At 38.1% G+C, this 15,976-nt stretch overlaps 1 protein-coding gene across 5 annotated transcripts in view; it reads left to right on the forward strand.

The window, feature by feature from the left end:
* NSD3 (nuclear receptor binding SET domain protein 3) overlaps positions 1–15,976 on the forward strand; it is a 121,302-nt gene that overhangs the window by 13,644 nt on the left and 91,682 nt on the right. Inside the window, exon 2 of one of the 5 annotated variants that reach the window (XM_075556673.1) lies at positions 11,458–11,562. The exons of the other annotated variants lie outside the window; for them this stretch is intronic. The gene's annotated coding sequence lies outside the window, so the exon portion shown is untranslated. The remainder of the gene's footprint in view (positions 1–11,457; positions 11,563–15,976) is intronic. 5 annotated transcript variants of the gene reach the window in all.

The raw sequence follows: 15,976 nt of genomic DNA on the forward strand, positions 1-15,976 counted from the left end.
GTTTGATTTTTACCAATTTTGAACATCTTTAAATAATAGTAAATATGATAGGTGAGACTTTAAAGCTAAGCTTTATTTATTTATTGTTTGTTTTTTTAAAGCTAAGTTTTTAAGCCATAAATATTCACATTGGAATGAAAACTCATGTCATACCTTTTTGGGCATCGATAGCTAGGAGGAATTGCAGTACACATCCCCATTGGTTGAGGTCATCTTAAGTATTTGGACCACCAGATTATTCCCCCTTCTGGGATACAGATGAATACGTGAAAGCCCATATAAAGCGCATCTTCTCAAATTTTTTGCAGTTAAGTCAGAGGTGCGGTAAGAACTAAAATTTTGTATGAGCCCTAATAAATCGTTTTTTTAAAAAAGGAAAAACAGTTTATGCACCAACCTCTAAAGCTAGTGATGAAGAAATTGAAGAAGTCTACCAATATCTTCAGTGAAAAATTGACCAAACATGCAATAAAGATGAACTGATAATTATTGGAAAAAAAACAAAACTAAAATTGACATCAGAGTATGCACTTTATTTTGTGGATCTTTTGCCACTGCTCTTCTCTGAGTCTGTCTTATCCTAGAATACAGATCTGTTTGCTTAACTGTCCCTCTTACTCTTCCTGACATCAATATTATTCATTAATTTTTAAAAGAAGAAGGAAAGTATTTTTTATGAACTTTCAGTTTTATTTGGGCCAAATTTGAAAAATAATAGAAATCAGTACTTGTCTGTAGAATTTTTTTTTCTTGCCATAATGGAAATGTTCTATGTTTTTTGCTTTCCAAAATGGTAGCTACGAGTCTTGAGTGTAAGAATGTGACTAGCGTGATTGAAGAATTTGATTTTAAGTCATTCAAGTGTAAATAATCACACATGGCTAGCACACACAGATTTGGATATTCTTAGAGAAGGAAAAGAAGTAGAAGTAGGGGTATTTTCACATTCCTTGTTCTTGTGATTGTGTGTTTTTGTTGGGTTTTAAAAAATCTCACTTTTCCAAAATACTCACTTAGATAGTGTATAAACCCACTCACAGGAGACAACAGTAGATGCTTGAAAACCAGAGTATTTTAAAGAGTTCTTTTATTTAATGTAATTATTAACAGTCTACAGACTGCTGACCCAACACAATGATTTAAATGTGGAATATATTGCTTTCACTTCCATAGTATTTTGGACTGATTATATATGGCTAAATAATGCTTAAGAGTTCAGTTTTGTATTACATGGAATACTTGACTAAAGTGATCTCAAAATGAAACCAAAGATACTGTACCAGAAGTCCTTCTCTCCACTTGCCTCCCTGCAGTTATTTTTGTGACTCAACCCTGGCTTTGATTCCATTACTGTTATTGTTAGACGCCGAGAAGTTGATTTTACCTCATGGTTACTCTAGGTGATAGAGGAGAACTTCCATAGGGTTTTCTCAGCTATAAGCGTTTTTAAAAAAATTATTGGGAGCTCTTACACATACAACATTTCATAGTTCAGTTCTATCAGGCAGTATTGTACAATTGCTACCACAATCAGTTTCCAAGCCTATTCTTGAACCCCTGACATCAGCTCCCCTTTGTCCCTTCCCTCCCTCACCATACCGCCCAGGAACCCTTCGTCTTTTTTTCCCCCTAGAATAGTTTTTTTGTGTGTGTGCATGTGCGCCATATCTTACACAATCCAATATATCCATTCACATACAATTCTGTTGTTTGATCCCACCGAGTTCTCAGCTATCTTTACAAGAGCAGATCACCAGATCTTTATACTACAGAGCCAGTTGGTGGATTTCAACCCCCAAACTGTCCAGTTAGCTGCTGAGCACTCATCCGCTGTCGGGGCTCCTTTTAATTCCATTAGACCTTTTTATAACACCTGAGCCCTCAGTCACGCTGTTATATTACCCTCACATTGTAGCTTAGTCACTATTTGAAATGTTCTTAAATCAGTACATGAGACTACTAACCTAAAGGGTGGCAGTTTGAATTCACGCAGAGGCAATGGAGGAGACAAGCCTTTTAATCTGCTTCCGAAAGGTGACAGCTTTGAAAACTGTGTGGAGCAGTTCTCTTCTGTACACATGGGGTTGCAGCCATTGGAATCAACTTGATGGTAACTAACAAAAGCAATTATTTACATTTACAAAAAGTTCCTAATAAATAGAGTATTTTCTAGAAAAAATACTGGCTTAATGGATTCTTTGAGAGGCTTTTTCTTTTTAAATAACAATGACTGCTATATATTTAAATTGACAGATTTTAAAGATTGGTTAATAGTCTATGACTACAGGTTTTCTTTTCCCCTACATATTTTTGCAAAAATTAGCCACAAAATCCATTGCAGCCTGGAGGTTTTGATAGTCAAAAATTGAACATTTTGAATACAGTAAGAAACTTGGTAATTAAAGGCATATGGTAATTAAAGGCATATGATAATGGCTTTACTGCTGTTTTGATATTTGCATCAGATCTAAGTAGAATAAAAGTTAACCTCAGAGCATCGAAAGCAACAATGGCTGTACCAAAACAACCAAAAGTAATTATTTCCATTTTTTCATTTGTAAAAAGCAGCTAAAATCTAATGGCTTTTCTTGGCTGTCCAAAAATAAGTTGTAGATCATAGTAGCACATTTATATTCATACATAGGGTTGGGTCAGACTTCTTTTTAGTGATCGTTTCTGTTCTAACTCCATTACTGTCAAATTGTTCACAACCCTGAAGAGCTCTGGTGGCATAGTGGGTACAGGCTGGCCTGCTAACTACAAGGGTAGTAGTTTGAAACCTCTAGCTGCTCTGACAGAAGAGGCTTTTCTACTCGGTAAAGAGTTACAGTTTCAGAAACCGACAGGGGCAGTTTGACCCGATTCTCTAGGATTGCCATTAGTTGGAATCAACCTGAAGGCAGTTCGATTATTGTTGGAAGGTTTTGGTCATAGCAACCCTATACCACAGAAAGGAACAGCCACGAAGACCTTCTCAAGTAGAACACTTAACTTTCACGGAAGCAGACTGCCTCATCTTTCTCCTGAAGAGCAGCTGGTGGGTTTGAACTGCCTACTTGGAACTAGCCGAGCATTTTAACCACTGTGCTACCCAGGGTTTCTATTATTTTAGGTTCTGCAAATCTTAAATTGATACATCTGAAAAGAGCCCCTCTGCCCCCATTAAAGCCTTTATGGGGGTATTAGTGAAACTACAGGCACAGTGTGTGGAAATGGTTTCAGAAGCCCTTCTGTGTTCAGTTTCTGTCACTGATGTAATAGATTTAGTGGCTTAAAAACACACACATTTCACAGTTTAGAGGTCAGAATGTATCAGTTGTGTTCTTTCTGGAACCTCTAGGGGATATTTTCCTTGCCTTTTCCAGCTTCTACAAGCACCGGCATTTTGGCTTGGGATCTCCTTCCATTGGCAAAGCCAGCTGCATGGAGTCCTCAAATTTCTCCCTAACTCTGACCCTCCTGCCTGTTTTTGTTTTTTCCACCTATTAGGACCCTTGAGATTATATTAAAGACTCTCAGATGATACAGGGTAATTTTTCCAACTCAGGACCTTTATCACATCAGGAGTGATTTTTTTTTTTGCTATATAAAAACAAATAATCAAACCCATTGTTGCTGAGTTGCTTCTGCAACAATTGATCCAATAGAAGAGAGTAGAGTTGCCCCAAAAGACTGGCCCCCCACCCAGGGTTTCCAAGGCTGTAAATCATTACAGAGACTGTCACTCTCTTCAGAGTGTGACTGATGGGCTCAAATTGTATGTAACCTTTAAGTTAGCAGCTGAGTGTTTTACCACAAGTCATATCACCAGGGCATGTGGTAAAGGTCATGACGCAAGATTGCCTGGGTTTGCATCTTGGCTGTGCCATCTATTATATGTGTGACAAGTCACCTAACCAGTCTGTTTCACTTTCCTCATCTATAAAATAGAGATTTGAGTAACCTACCTTGTAAAGGTTTTCTGGGGATTAGATGAGGTATGAAGTATTTAGAACAATTCATTTAAGTGCTCAGTAAATGAGACTGCTTTCTTTGAAATATTTTGTAAGTATTTTCTGATTTCAGAGAGATAGATTAAATCTACACATCTAGATTTAAGCTTTTAAAAAAAAGTTTTGAAAACTCTGGAAAATGTCGGTACAAATTGAGTGTAAGCTGAATGATTAAGAACATTTCCTAGGCATCAATCAAGTCCCAATGGAAGCACAATAGCCTTTGTGATCCAAGTATTGTAAGTAATAAAACCCAAATCTGAAAGAGGGAATGGTATCAGACCTTAAACTTAAACCCCTGGTTTGCAGAAGGCTATGGATGACAGTGGAAGCCCAAAACCTATTTGCAGGATTCCTACATGGATTCAGTCTCCAGTGCATCCCCTCTCACCACAGTTGAGGGATGTGAATAGCCTTGCGAACAGACAGCAGTGTGAAATTGATTATGGCAGATATAGCAAGGCTAAAATGTATTATCATTTGATCTTTTAAAGTTTCCATTTTTAATATTTTCTGCATTGATTCAGGTTTTTCTTTGTCTAATCGTTGTTAGGTTGTTTGTTTGCTGTGTGTGATTGTGTTTTGTATGATTTCCTGTATAAGAAATCTTTAATAAGTGCATATAGAGACAGCAACTGGATAGGAGCATGGTGGGGAGGTGGGGGGTGGAAGGAAATGGGGAACTCAAAATGAGTATGAGAAGATAAAATGTTCTGAAATATGTGGTGATCATTGCATAAATCTTAATATGATAGAATGAACTAATTTTATGATATAGGAAGCATATACCAATAACACTTAAAAGAATGTTCTTAGTTTATAATTAAATGAATTGCTTTTTTAAAGAAGAAAATATGTTTAAAATTCCATGTTCATTATAGAACATTGCTCATTGCCGACTCTTGTAGGACAAGGTAGAACTGCTCTTGTTGGTTTCCAAGACTGTAACTTACATGACAGTAGTATAAAAAGTTTCACCTTTCTTTTGCATAGAGGCTGTTGATTTTGAACTGCTGACCTTGTGGTTAGCAGTGCAATGTGTTACCATTATGCCACCAAGGTTCCTAACTTACAAAACATTTCGGAGAAGCAAAAAAACAAAGTAGAAAGAAAACAAACTACTCATAATTCCATTCAAGACAGTAATTATTTACATTTTAGTGAACATTTTTCTTTGAGCAGTCAATCTCAACCTGGGACATTTGACACTGTCTGGAGCCATCACAACTGATAGGTAGTGTTAATGGCATCGAATGGGGAAAGGCCAGGGATGTTGCTAAACAGTCCCCATAACAAAAAACTGTCTAGCTGACACTGTAAGCAGTGCTGAGGTTGAGAAACTGTGTTCTAGAGAATGAACTCATTGTTAAATGTATTGCCTACTTAGTCTAAATCTCTTTCATGTATTTGAGTTATGGATCATTTATTGATCAATGCTTTACATAAAATCCAGAAACTAAAGACCAGGTTTAATACTGGTAACTTATTTTGGCTCTTGAGAAATGTTAGTACTTTTAGAGATTAGTGTGACATATTTTGATGGGCTTTCCAAATTAGGTTTCACTGTGAAATGTTTGCATAGTTTTAGATGATGAAGTGGAGGCCCTCTTATGGCAAATTCCTTGAGGTGATTTTATCTATACTTGTAACAGCCAAAATGCATTTTCTTATGCCTCTATAATTTTGTTAGAAATAAAGCAATAAGTCAGCAGTTCTCAACATGTGGGTTGTGACCCCTTTGGGATTCGAACAACCCTTTCACAGAGGTCACCCAATTCATAATAGTATTAAAATTACAGTTATGAAGTAGCAACGAAAATAATTTTATTGTTGGGGGGGGTCACCACAAAATGAGGAACTGTATTAAAGGGTCGCAGCATTAGGAAGGTTGAGAACCACTTCAGTAAGTGAAACAGTCTATCCTTCCATCTATTTAGCAGCGTTCTTCATTTTAAATATTACACTAGACAATGGGAGTAAAGCAAAGAACAAGATCTAGTACCTCTGTTACAGTGGAAGTAGTTTGGTTTGGTTTGGTTGTTTCTCCATGAGTGAGAAGACTGCTACACTTCAGTTTGGGAATGAAAAATTAAAATTAATTTATTAAACCAATTAATTTATGATCCCTGAACATGTTTGTCAATTATCTTAAACACTGAAGTTACTCATAGATGTCTCATACAGAATAACATTCTAATACAAAGTGATGTGTTTACCACAGGTTTTTTTTAAATTACTCTGAATGATACAAAAAGGAAGTCCTTTTACTAGAGTTTCAGATTCTTATCATGTGATATGTTCAACAGTGATAATATTGTGACAGTTTTCTTTTAACCCTGTTAGTAGTGACTGTAGCGTTTATAAACTGAAACAAAAGACAAAGCTTCATTTTATATTATGCCCACTGACTTGGAGAATATGGATCATAATATCATGTTTATATATTCATGTAGAATTATTACTAGACCTATGGTGTGTTGTTGTTAGGCACTGTCCATTCAGTTCTGAGTCATGGCAACCTTATATATATATGAGGGTGTACCCAAAAAACCCAAAATTACTCTGGGCAGAGGAGAGCTTTGGTAGTATGCATTTTTCCCATTAGGCGAGCATTGAGCAACTTGCTCTGAGTTAGTGCACCCAGTGAAGTCAACTGAGAAGGTTCTATCTGGTCACAGTAAATTTTTTCTTGAAAGCAGTTTCGTTCAAATTTCGTTTTCTGTGATGGCTGATTTAGGAGAACAGCATGCAGCTTTGAAATTTTGTTTCCTGCCTGAGAAAATGCCATAGAACCCTTGTGATGTTCAACACAGCTCACGAGGACAACGCTATGGGAAAAACTCAAGTGTACTGAGTGGTTTTCTTGTTTCAAAAAAGGTTAAATGCCGATTGCTAACAAACCTCGTTCTGGATATCCTGTCAACTTCCCCAAAGAAGGAAAATGGACTCAGTGCATTTGGAGTTTGTTCCACAAGGTCAAACTGTTAATCAAGCTTTCTATTTAGAGGTTCTCAAACGTGTGTGACAAAAAAGGCTTGATTTGTGGCAGACGGGGGCTAGTTTTGCCACCAGAACAATCCACCTGCTCACGCGGCCATCTTAGTGTGCCAGTTTTGGGCAAAAAGCAGCATGCCTCTCTTGCCCCACACATCTTACTCACCTGACCTTGCTCCATGTGACTTCTCTTTTGTTTCCTCAAATGAAGACGGACATGAAAGCACAGTGATTTGATAGCATAGAAGTGGTGAAGACAACGAGGGAGGTGCTGTCTGTCACTTTCAGCCTTCCAAACAGATGAGTTTCCAAGAATGAAATCTCAGATTTGACAAATACATTAAGTGTAATGGAGAATACTTTGAAGTTGATAAGGTGATTTTATAAAAGAAATTAAATATATAGCCCCTGGGTGGGGGTGGGAATTCTGGGTTTTTGGGGGGTACCCCGTTATACAACAGAACAAAATACCACCCAATCCTGTGCCATCTTCAGAATATTTCATGTTTGGGCCCAGTGTTGCAGCTGCTGTGTCACCTCCTCAAGGACCTTCCTCTTTTTCACTACTTCTCCATCATGTCCTCCTTGAGGAACTGATCTCTCTTGATAACATGCCCAAATTACGTGTGAAACCAAGTCTTGCCATCCTTGCCTCGAAAGAACATTAAAAAAAAATCATTTTGAAGGGCTTGTACAGCTCTTATCACAATCCATACATCCATCCATTGTGTCAAGCACATTTGAACATTAGCTGTCATCATCATTTTCAAAACATTTTCTTTCTACTTGAGCCCTTGGTATTGGCTGCTATTTTTTCCCTCCCTCCCCTGTCCTCCCTTCCTCATGAACCCTTGATAATTTATACATTTTATTATTTTGTCATGTCTTACACTGACTGATGTCTCCCTTCATCCACTTTTCTGTTATCTGTCCCCCTGGGAGGGGGATATATGTAGATCATTGTGATCGGTTACCCCTTTCTCCTCCCACCTTCCTCTTACCCTCCTGGTATCACTACTCTATTGATCCTGAGGGGTTTATCTGTCCTGGATTCCCTGTGTTTCCAGCTCTTTTTTGTATCTGTGTGCATGCTCTGGTCTAGCCAGAATTGTAAGGTAGAATTGGGGTAATAATGGGGGAGTGGGGGGAGGAAGCATTAAAGAACTAGAGGAAAGTTGTATATTTCATCAGTGCTATACTGCACCCTAACTGACTTGTGACCCTTCTGTAAGGGGATGTCCAGTTAGACAATTGGTCTACAGATGGGCTTTGGATCTCCACTGTGTTCCTACTCCTCATTCACATTTTTTTGTTCTGGGCCTTTGATGCCTGATACCTGATTCCATTAACACCTCATGATCACACACAAGCTGGTGTGCTTCTTCCATGTGGACTTTGTTGCTTCTCAGCCAAATGGCTGCTTGTTTATCTTCACGTCTTGAAGACTCCAGATGCTATCTCTCTTGATAGCCGGGCACCATCAGCTTTCTTCACCATATTTGCTTATGCACCCATTTTGTCTTCAGTGATCGTGCGGGTAGATGAGCATCATGGAATGTCAGGTTATTAGAACAAAATGTTCTTGCATTAAGGGAGTACTTGAGTTGAGGCCCAATGTCCATCTGCTACCTTAATACTTAACATATAAATATATGTACATAGATCTACTTATCTATCGTTATATATAATCATATTAATGTATATACATGCCTATATTTAGACCTGTATAAATACTTATTTGCCTGCTAGTTCTTTCCTCTATGTCGACAAGGAACATTCTGACCGTACTTTCCAGACAGATCTGTTTGTTCTTTTGACAGTCCATGGTATTTTGAATATTCTTTAACAACACCATAGTTCAAATGCATCGATTTTTCTTTGGTCTTCTTTATTTAATGTGATGCAGTGGAGAATACCATAACTTGGGTCAGGAGGACCTTAGTCCTCAAAGTAACATTTTTGCTCTTAATTTTCTAAAGAGGTTTTGTGCAGTATCTGTACCCAGTGCAATAGGTTTTTGATCTCTTGAGTGCTGTTTCCATGAATATTATCATGGATTCAAGCATGACAAAATCCTTTACAATGTCAACCTTTTATCCATTTTTCATGATGTTACCATTTGGTTCAGTTGTGAGGATTTTGGTCTTTACATTGAGTAGTAATCCATTCTGAAGACTACAATCCTTGATCTTCGTCAACAAGGTTTAGTCAGAAAGGTGGTATCATCAGCATATTGTAGTTTGCTAATAAGCCTTCCTTTACACCTGATGCCACATTCTTGATCGGTATATAATTCAGCTTCACTGATGTGTTCAGCATACAGATTGGACAAGTATGGTGAGAGAATACAACCTTGTCGCACACTTTCCCTGATTTTAAACCATTCAGCATGCCCTTGTTCTGTTCCTTGCTTCTTGATTTATATACAAGTTCCTGTGAGCACAGTGGAGTGTTCTAGAATTCCCATTTTTCTCAAGGTTATCCACAGTTTGTTATTGCTCACATAGTTGAATGCGTTTGCATAGTCAATGAAACACAAGTAACCTTTTTTTGGTATTCTCTGCTTTGACCTAAGATCCATCTGACATTAGCAATGATATCCTTTGTCTTCTTCTGAATCCAGGTTGAACTTCTGGCAGTGCCCCGACTGCACGCTGCTGCAACGGTTGTTGGATGATCTAAGCAAAATTTACTTGCGTGCAACATCAATGATACTGTTTTATAGTTTGAGCATTCTGTTTGGTCACCTTTCTCTGGAATGAGTACAAATATGGATCTCTTCCAGTCAGTTGGCCAGGTAGCTGTCATTCCAAATTTCCTGCCATAGATGAGTGAGTGTTTCCAGGGCCTCTTTAGCTAGCTGAAACATTTCAGTAGGCGTGCCATCAATTCATGGAGCCTTGTTTTTGACTAGTGCATTTAATGCAGTTTGAACAATTTCCTTCAGTACCACTGGTTCTGGTTTATATGCTACCTCTTGAAATGATGGAATACCAACTAGTTCTTTTTGGAAGTGACTCTGTATACTTTCCATCTTGCTTCCTGTATCATTCAATGGCAAGTTTGTAGTCAGCCCTAAATGCATGCTAATAAATAGCCTGTGACTTTTCATTAATACAAGTTTCTTCATGGGGTCAACGCATTTCAAACTTTAAGTTGTTTACAATATCCACTCGAGTATAAGCCGAGTTTTCAGCACATTTTTAATGCAGTTTTTGTGGTAAAATTAGGTGCCTCCGCTGATATTCAGGTCGGCTTATACTTGGATATACACAGTATTCAATCCTGTGGTGTCTTATTCTGATTTCACCTTTATTTACAATTAATAATATTTATTGATAATGTAACAGCCATTGTAGATGGCTCTTGAGGTATGTAGAATTAAGTTTATCCCAGATACTCAACATCAACTTCAGTCTTTCCATATTATCTGACAGCCATGCTGTTTTTATTCCCTGAATTATGTACTGTCCTTTTATTAAAGTGCTTATCATTTAACTTTGCAATATATCAAGAAAGGGCTTTCTAAAAATCTAGATTATTTGAAAGCTGAGCTCTTAAGTGAAAAATGTTCTTAACTAAAACTCACTTTAGGTATTGCTTTACTGTAGGTCCTTGAGAAGGAGCTTGTTGGGCTGCCAACAGCAAAGTTAGCAGTTCAAGACTACCAGCTGCTCTGTAGGAGAAAGATGAGGCTCTCTACTCCTATAAAGAGTTACAGTCTTAGAAACTCACAGGGAGTTCTTCCCTGTCCAATAGGGTCCCTATGATTTGGCAGTGACTTAATGACAGTGAGTAAGTGAGTTTGTTTTTTAATAGGTTAGAGTTAAGGAGTCCTGGAGGCCTAATGCTTAAGTGCTCAGCTGCTAACCAAAAGATGGCTATAACTCATCAGTTGATCTGTTGCTTTACTCCTCTCGAGATTACAGCCAAAGAAACCCCACAGGGCAGTCCTTCTTTTGTAGGGTCAGTATCACTAAGACCGACTCCATGGTACACACCAGTAATAGCATAGGTTAGGACTTGTTTTCTAAGCCTGGAAATGTCTGATGTTTTGCTATATATTCTTCCTATACCTGTGCCCCTAACTCAACCCTGGATATTTTCCTTTGTTATCCAAATCACTTGTCCCTTTCAGTCAACAGGGACTCTGTCATATTCGCCTTTTTTTTATGTGTGTAGCATCCTGCAACTTGAGATAATCTAGGTACTTAGAATAGGATGAATAAATGAATCCCCTCAAGAGCAATTTCTGAACATTATCTCTAGCATTAACTTTGTACTGGCCTCATCTCCAGTAATAATGCAAACTCACATTGTATGTGCTCTTGTTTGGATTTTTATTCCTATAACTTTGGTCCAGTGTCTGTTAAATGATAGATGTTCAATAAATATTTGTTCTATTAGAAAAGCTTGTATGGGTTGAGGTAGGATGACCTGGCTGTAACTTTTGGTCTCCTTCCCATTGTAGCAACAGCAGAATGGGAAGGAAGGAGGAGCTGGCATGAACCTCGGCCCAACCTTGTCTCAGTCTACAGAGGGCAATTAAAGACAGCAGCTGGTATCCAGAATTGATGTAATAAAGTATTTTACTATTATTTCTTACACAAATGTTTTAAGATGTTAATTTAAAACACAAATACATATCTATCATCCACACACATGTCCATACATGTACATCCCCATTCTTTATGTTAAGACAGCCTGTGCAATATATATTCAGAACCATGGAAGGATATATGCCAACAGAAGGGATTACTTGGCTCAGGTTCAGAGAACTTGTAATGTTTGTTTGAGTGGGAAAACTTTTCAGAGTATACCTCTGAATATAATTTTTTTAGTGGTGGGAGGAGATAAATATATGATGAAAATAAATACAACAATGCATTGGCCATCTCAGCCATTTCTAATGAACAATTCAGGGCCACTGATTGCAGTCTTCAAGTTATGTCTATATTCTCACTATTCTTTTCCAAATAATTCTACCAATTATTAATAGTAGTTCCGATTTTTAGTTTTCAATGCCCTCAAGCCAAAGACTTCTTCTTTCCCTTTCACCCATCGTAAACATGAATAATCTTTGGCTTTTATATATTTGTTTATTTCATATAAGTAGGATCATATAATATTTGTCCTTTTTGTAACTGACTTATTTTGCTCAGCATGATGTTTTCAAAATAAGCAGAATCTTAAAGGATGAGTATAAGACATGAGCGGAAATACCAGGATGGTGGAGGGCCAGGTCGGAAACAGGATGCAGCTGGAAAAGTAGCCGGGGCTAAATTATAAAGGACTTGATTTTGGATTTTATTTTAAGGCATTGGGGAGCCATGAAAGGTTATTCAACTTGAGGTTCTTTTTGTTGTTTTGTGTGTAAGTACCATTAGTTCTGTAGAACATGAATTGGAAGTAGACAAGATGAAGCAGGAAGAATAGTTTTGTTTTCTAATTAAAAGATCATTTTATTGGGGGCTCTTAACAGCTCTTATTACAACCCATACATCAATTGTATCAAGCATATTTGTAAATATGCTGCCATCATTCTTTTCTAAACATTTACTTTCTATCGAGCCCTTGGTATCAGCTCCTCTTCCTCCCCCACTTCCATGGCCCCTTAATAAATTACAAATGATTATTTTCATATCTTACACACCGAACGCTATCTCCCTTCCCCTACAGTTTTTTGTGGGGAGAAGGGGAGTGGAGATGATGGTGGTTCTGTTTTGATCATTGCAATTGATTATCCGTACCTCCTCTCCTCTCCCCACCTTCCCCCTACCCTCCTGGTACTCTCATTCCTGTTCCTGGATTCCATGTGTAATGATCTCTTGTCTATACCTGTGTACATGGTCTGGTCTGGCCAGAACTGAAAGGCAGGACTGGGGCATGATAGTGGGGGGATGAGGAAGCCTAAGGAACCAGAGGAATATTGTGTGTTCCATTGGTGCTATACTGCGTCCTGGTGGACTCATCCCTTCCTTGTGACCCTTCTGTGAGTGGATGTCCCATCGTCTACAGGTGGGATTTGGGTCTCTACTCAGATCCCTCCCCCTTGTTCTCAACAATATGGCACTTGTTTGTTTGTTTTGGATCTTTTGATGCCTGTTACCCTATCCCATGGACACCTCATGATCACACAGCCTGGTATGTTTCTTCCATGTGTGCTTGTTGCTTCTCTGTAGATGGCCGCTTATTTACCTTCAAGCCTTTAAGACCCCAGATACTATTAACTTTTGATAGCCAGGCACCATCAGCTTTCTTCACATTTGCTTGTACACCCATTTCGTCTTCAGTGATTATTCTGGGAGGGTGAGTATCACAGAATGCTAGGTTGTTAGAACAAAGTGTTCTTGCATTGAGGGAGGGCTTGAGCAGAGGCCCAAAGACCATCCACTACCTCAGTGTATTGCCATATAAATATATGTTCATAGGCCAATACCTCTATTTTTATGAAATAATGTATTTACATATGGGCACACCTATGCTTATACCTCTGTTCCTTAGCTTTGCTTTCTAGATATTTTCTCTGTTTCCTTTTACCTTCTTCCTGCCTCACCATCATGTTCACCCAGGAAGAACAGTTTTAAGAAGAAGTTGCTCTGCTCTTCTTTCTAGTCCAGATGAGAAAAGATAAGGTAAAAGCCAATGAAGAAATGGGCAGATTTGGAAGAAAGTTAAAAGTTAGAGGGAACCCAGCTTTGTTTTATGTTACTCATTTATCTTTTCCAGTCTAGTGGCTTTGTTTTTTGCTATTTTTTTTCACAGATAACTAACATCTTAAATGAATATTTTTTTACTTTATCAGTCACTTCCTTTATGTTTATACTCTTTGTGTGTTGTTTTAGAAATACTTTCTCACCATGACTTCCTAAAGAACCTCTTCTATTTTGTATTTTTTCTGTTAATAGTTTTTTTGGTGTGTGTTTGGTCTTCACTCTACCTTGAATTAGAATACTGTATAGTGAGGATCTAATTCCCTGAGAGTAGGCAGTTATCCCAGTACCATTCATTGACTCCTCTATCATTTCCTCAGGGATTGGCATTTATTACAGAAGTTCCCATAGGCCTGAGTTTTTAGGTAGACTCTCATTGTTTCTTGTCTAACTCTTTGCCAGCACCTCATCTTTTAATTACAGTGGCTTAATAAAAGTATTGTGGTTGGTGGTTTTTTTTTAATTTAAGGAGAACATTTATTGTCTTAAGTAAGACAAAGACACGTCTTTTTTTTTTTAGTACATTTAACCTGTGCATACAAACCAAGGTTCTTTGAATGGATAGTGTAGATTTTATTGTTAACAAGCATTCGTAAATGCTTCCTTTAATTCCTTTTTAATTTAATTTTATTTATTTTTATTTTTTGGTGGTGGTGGTGGTGGTGTGAATTCCTTTTTTAAAAATCATTTTATTGGGGGCTCTTACAGTTGTTATAACATTCCATACATAACTTGTATCAAGCATATTTGCGCCTATGTTGCTATCATCATTTTTTAAACATTTGCTTTCTATTTGAGCTCTTGGTATCAGCTCCTCTTTTTTACCCTCCCTACCCCCACTCCCACCCACCCTCATGACCCCTTGATAAATTTTAAATTTTTATTGTTTTTATATCTTACACCAACTGCTGTCTCCATTCACCCACATTTTTGTTGTTCATCCTCCTGGGTAGGGGGCGGGGTTATGTGTTGATCATTGTGGTCAGTTCACCCCCTACTTCTCCCTGTCCTCCTAGTATTGCTACTCCCAGTTCTGTTCCTGAGGGGTTGTTTATCTGACCTGGATACTGTATGTCCTGAGTTCTTTTCTGTACATGTTCCAGTTTAGCCAGAACTGAAAGACATGACTGGGTTATGATCATGGGGGGTGAGGAAGCTTCAAAGAACCACAGGAATATAGTGTGTTTCATCAGTGCTATACTGCACCCTGGTTGACTTCATCCCATCCTTGTGACCCTTCTGTGAGGGGATGTCCGCCTGTCTACAGATGGATTTGGGGTCTTTTCTCCAACCCCCCCTGTTTTCAACATTATATTTGTTTGTTTGTTTTGAGTCTTTTGTGCCTGTTACCTGATTCTGGGACACCTCATGATCTCACGGGCTGGTGTGCTTTTTTCATGTGGGCTTGTTACTTCTCTGCTAGATGGCCCCTTGTTTAACTTCAAGCTTTTAATCCTTGAATTCTTTTAGAGCTTTTCGTTTTTCTATTATGATAGAATTCATATACCATGAGATTAACCCTTTAAAGCAGTGGTTCTCAACCTTCCTAATGCCACAACCCTTTATTACAGTTCCTCACATTGTGATGACCCCCAACCATAAAATTATTTTCGTTGCTACTTCATAACTATAATTTTGCTACTGTTATGAATTGGGCAACTCCTGTGAAAGGGTTGTTCAACCCTATGACCCCATAGGTTGAGAACCGCTGCCTTAAAGTGTACATATAATCCATTGGTTTTAATATATTCAATGAATTTTGGAACCATCACTATTTCTAGGACATGTTCATCATTCTTAAGGGACCTAGGGGAGAAAGATAAGACTTTCTACGCCCATAAACAGTAACAGTTTCTGAAACCCACAGGGGCAGTTCTACCCTGTTGTATAAGGTCACTATGAGTTGTAATAGACTTGATGGCAGGGAGTTGTGTTTTTTTTTTAAAAGAGCTGGTGGTGCAGTTAAGTGCCTGAATGCCAAACAGAAAGTTGGTAGATGGACACCCCCACCCGCTTTCTGCAGGAAAAAGATGTAGCAGTCTGCGTCTGTAAACTCTACAGCCTTGGAAAACCCATTCTCGTACAGTGGTACTAAGAATTGGAATCATTTTGACTGGAATGGGGGAGAAGTGGTGCCTTACTCCAAAAAGTAGCTTTCTTTTACACATCTCTTCCTCTAACCCTTGGTATTCATTAATCTTTCTGTCTAGTCTATGGATTTGCCTGTTCTGGATTTTTCAAATGGAATCATATACTAAATGACATTTGTGAGAACAT

The sequence above is a fragment of the Tenrec ecaudatus genome, chromosome 8 (assembly GCF_050624435.1).
Source record: "Tenrec ecaudatus isolate mTenEca1 chromosome 8, mTenEca1.hap1, whole genome shotgun sequence".
NCBI classification, from domain to species: domain Eukaryota; kingdom Metazoa; phylum Chordata; class Mammalia; order Afrosoricida; family Tenrecidae; genus Tenrec; species Tenrec ecaudatus.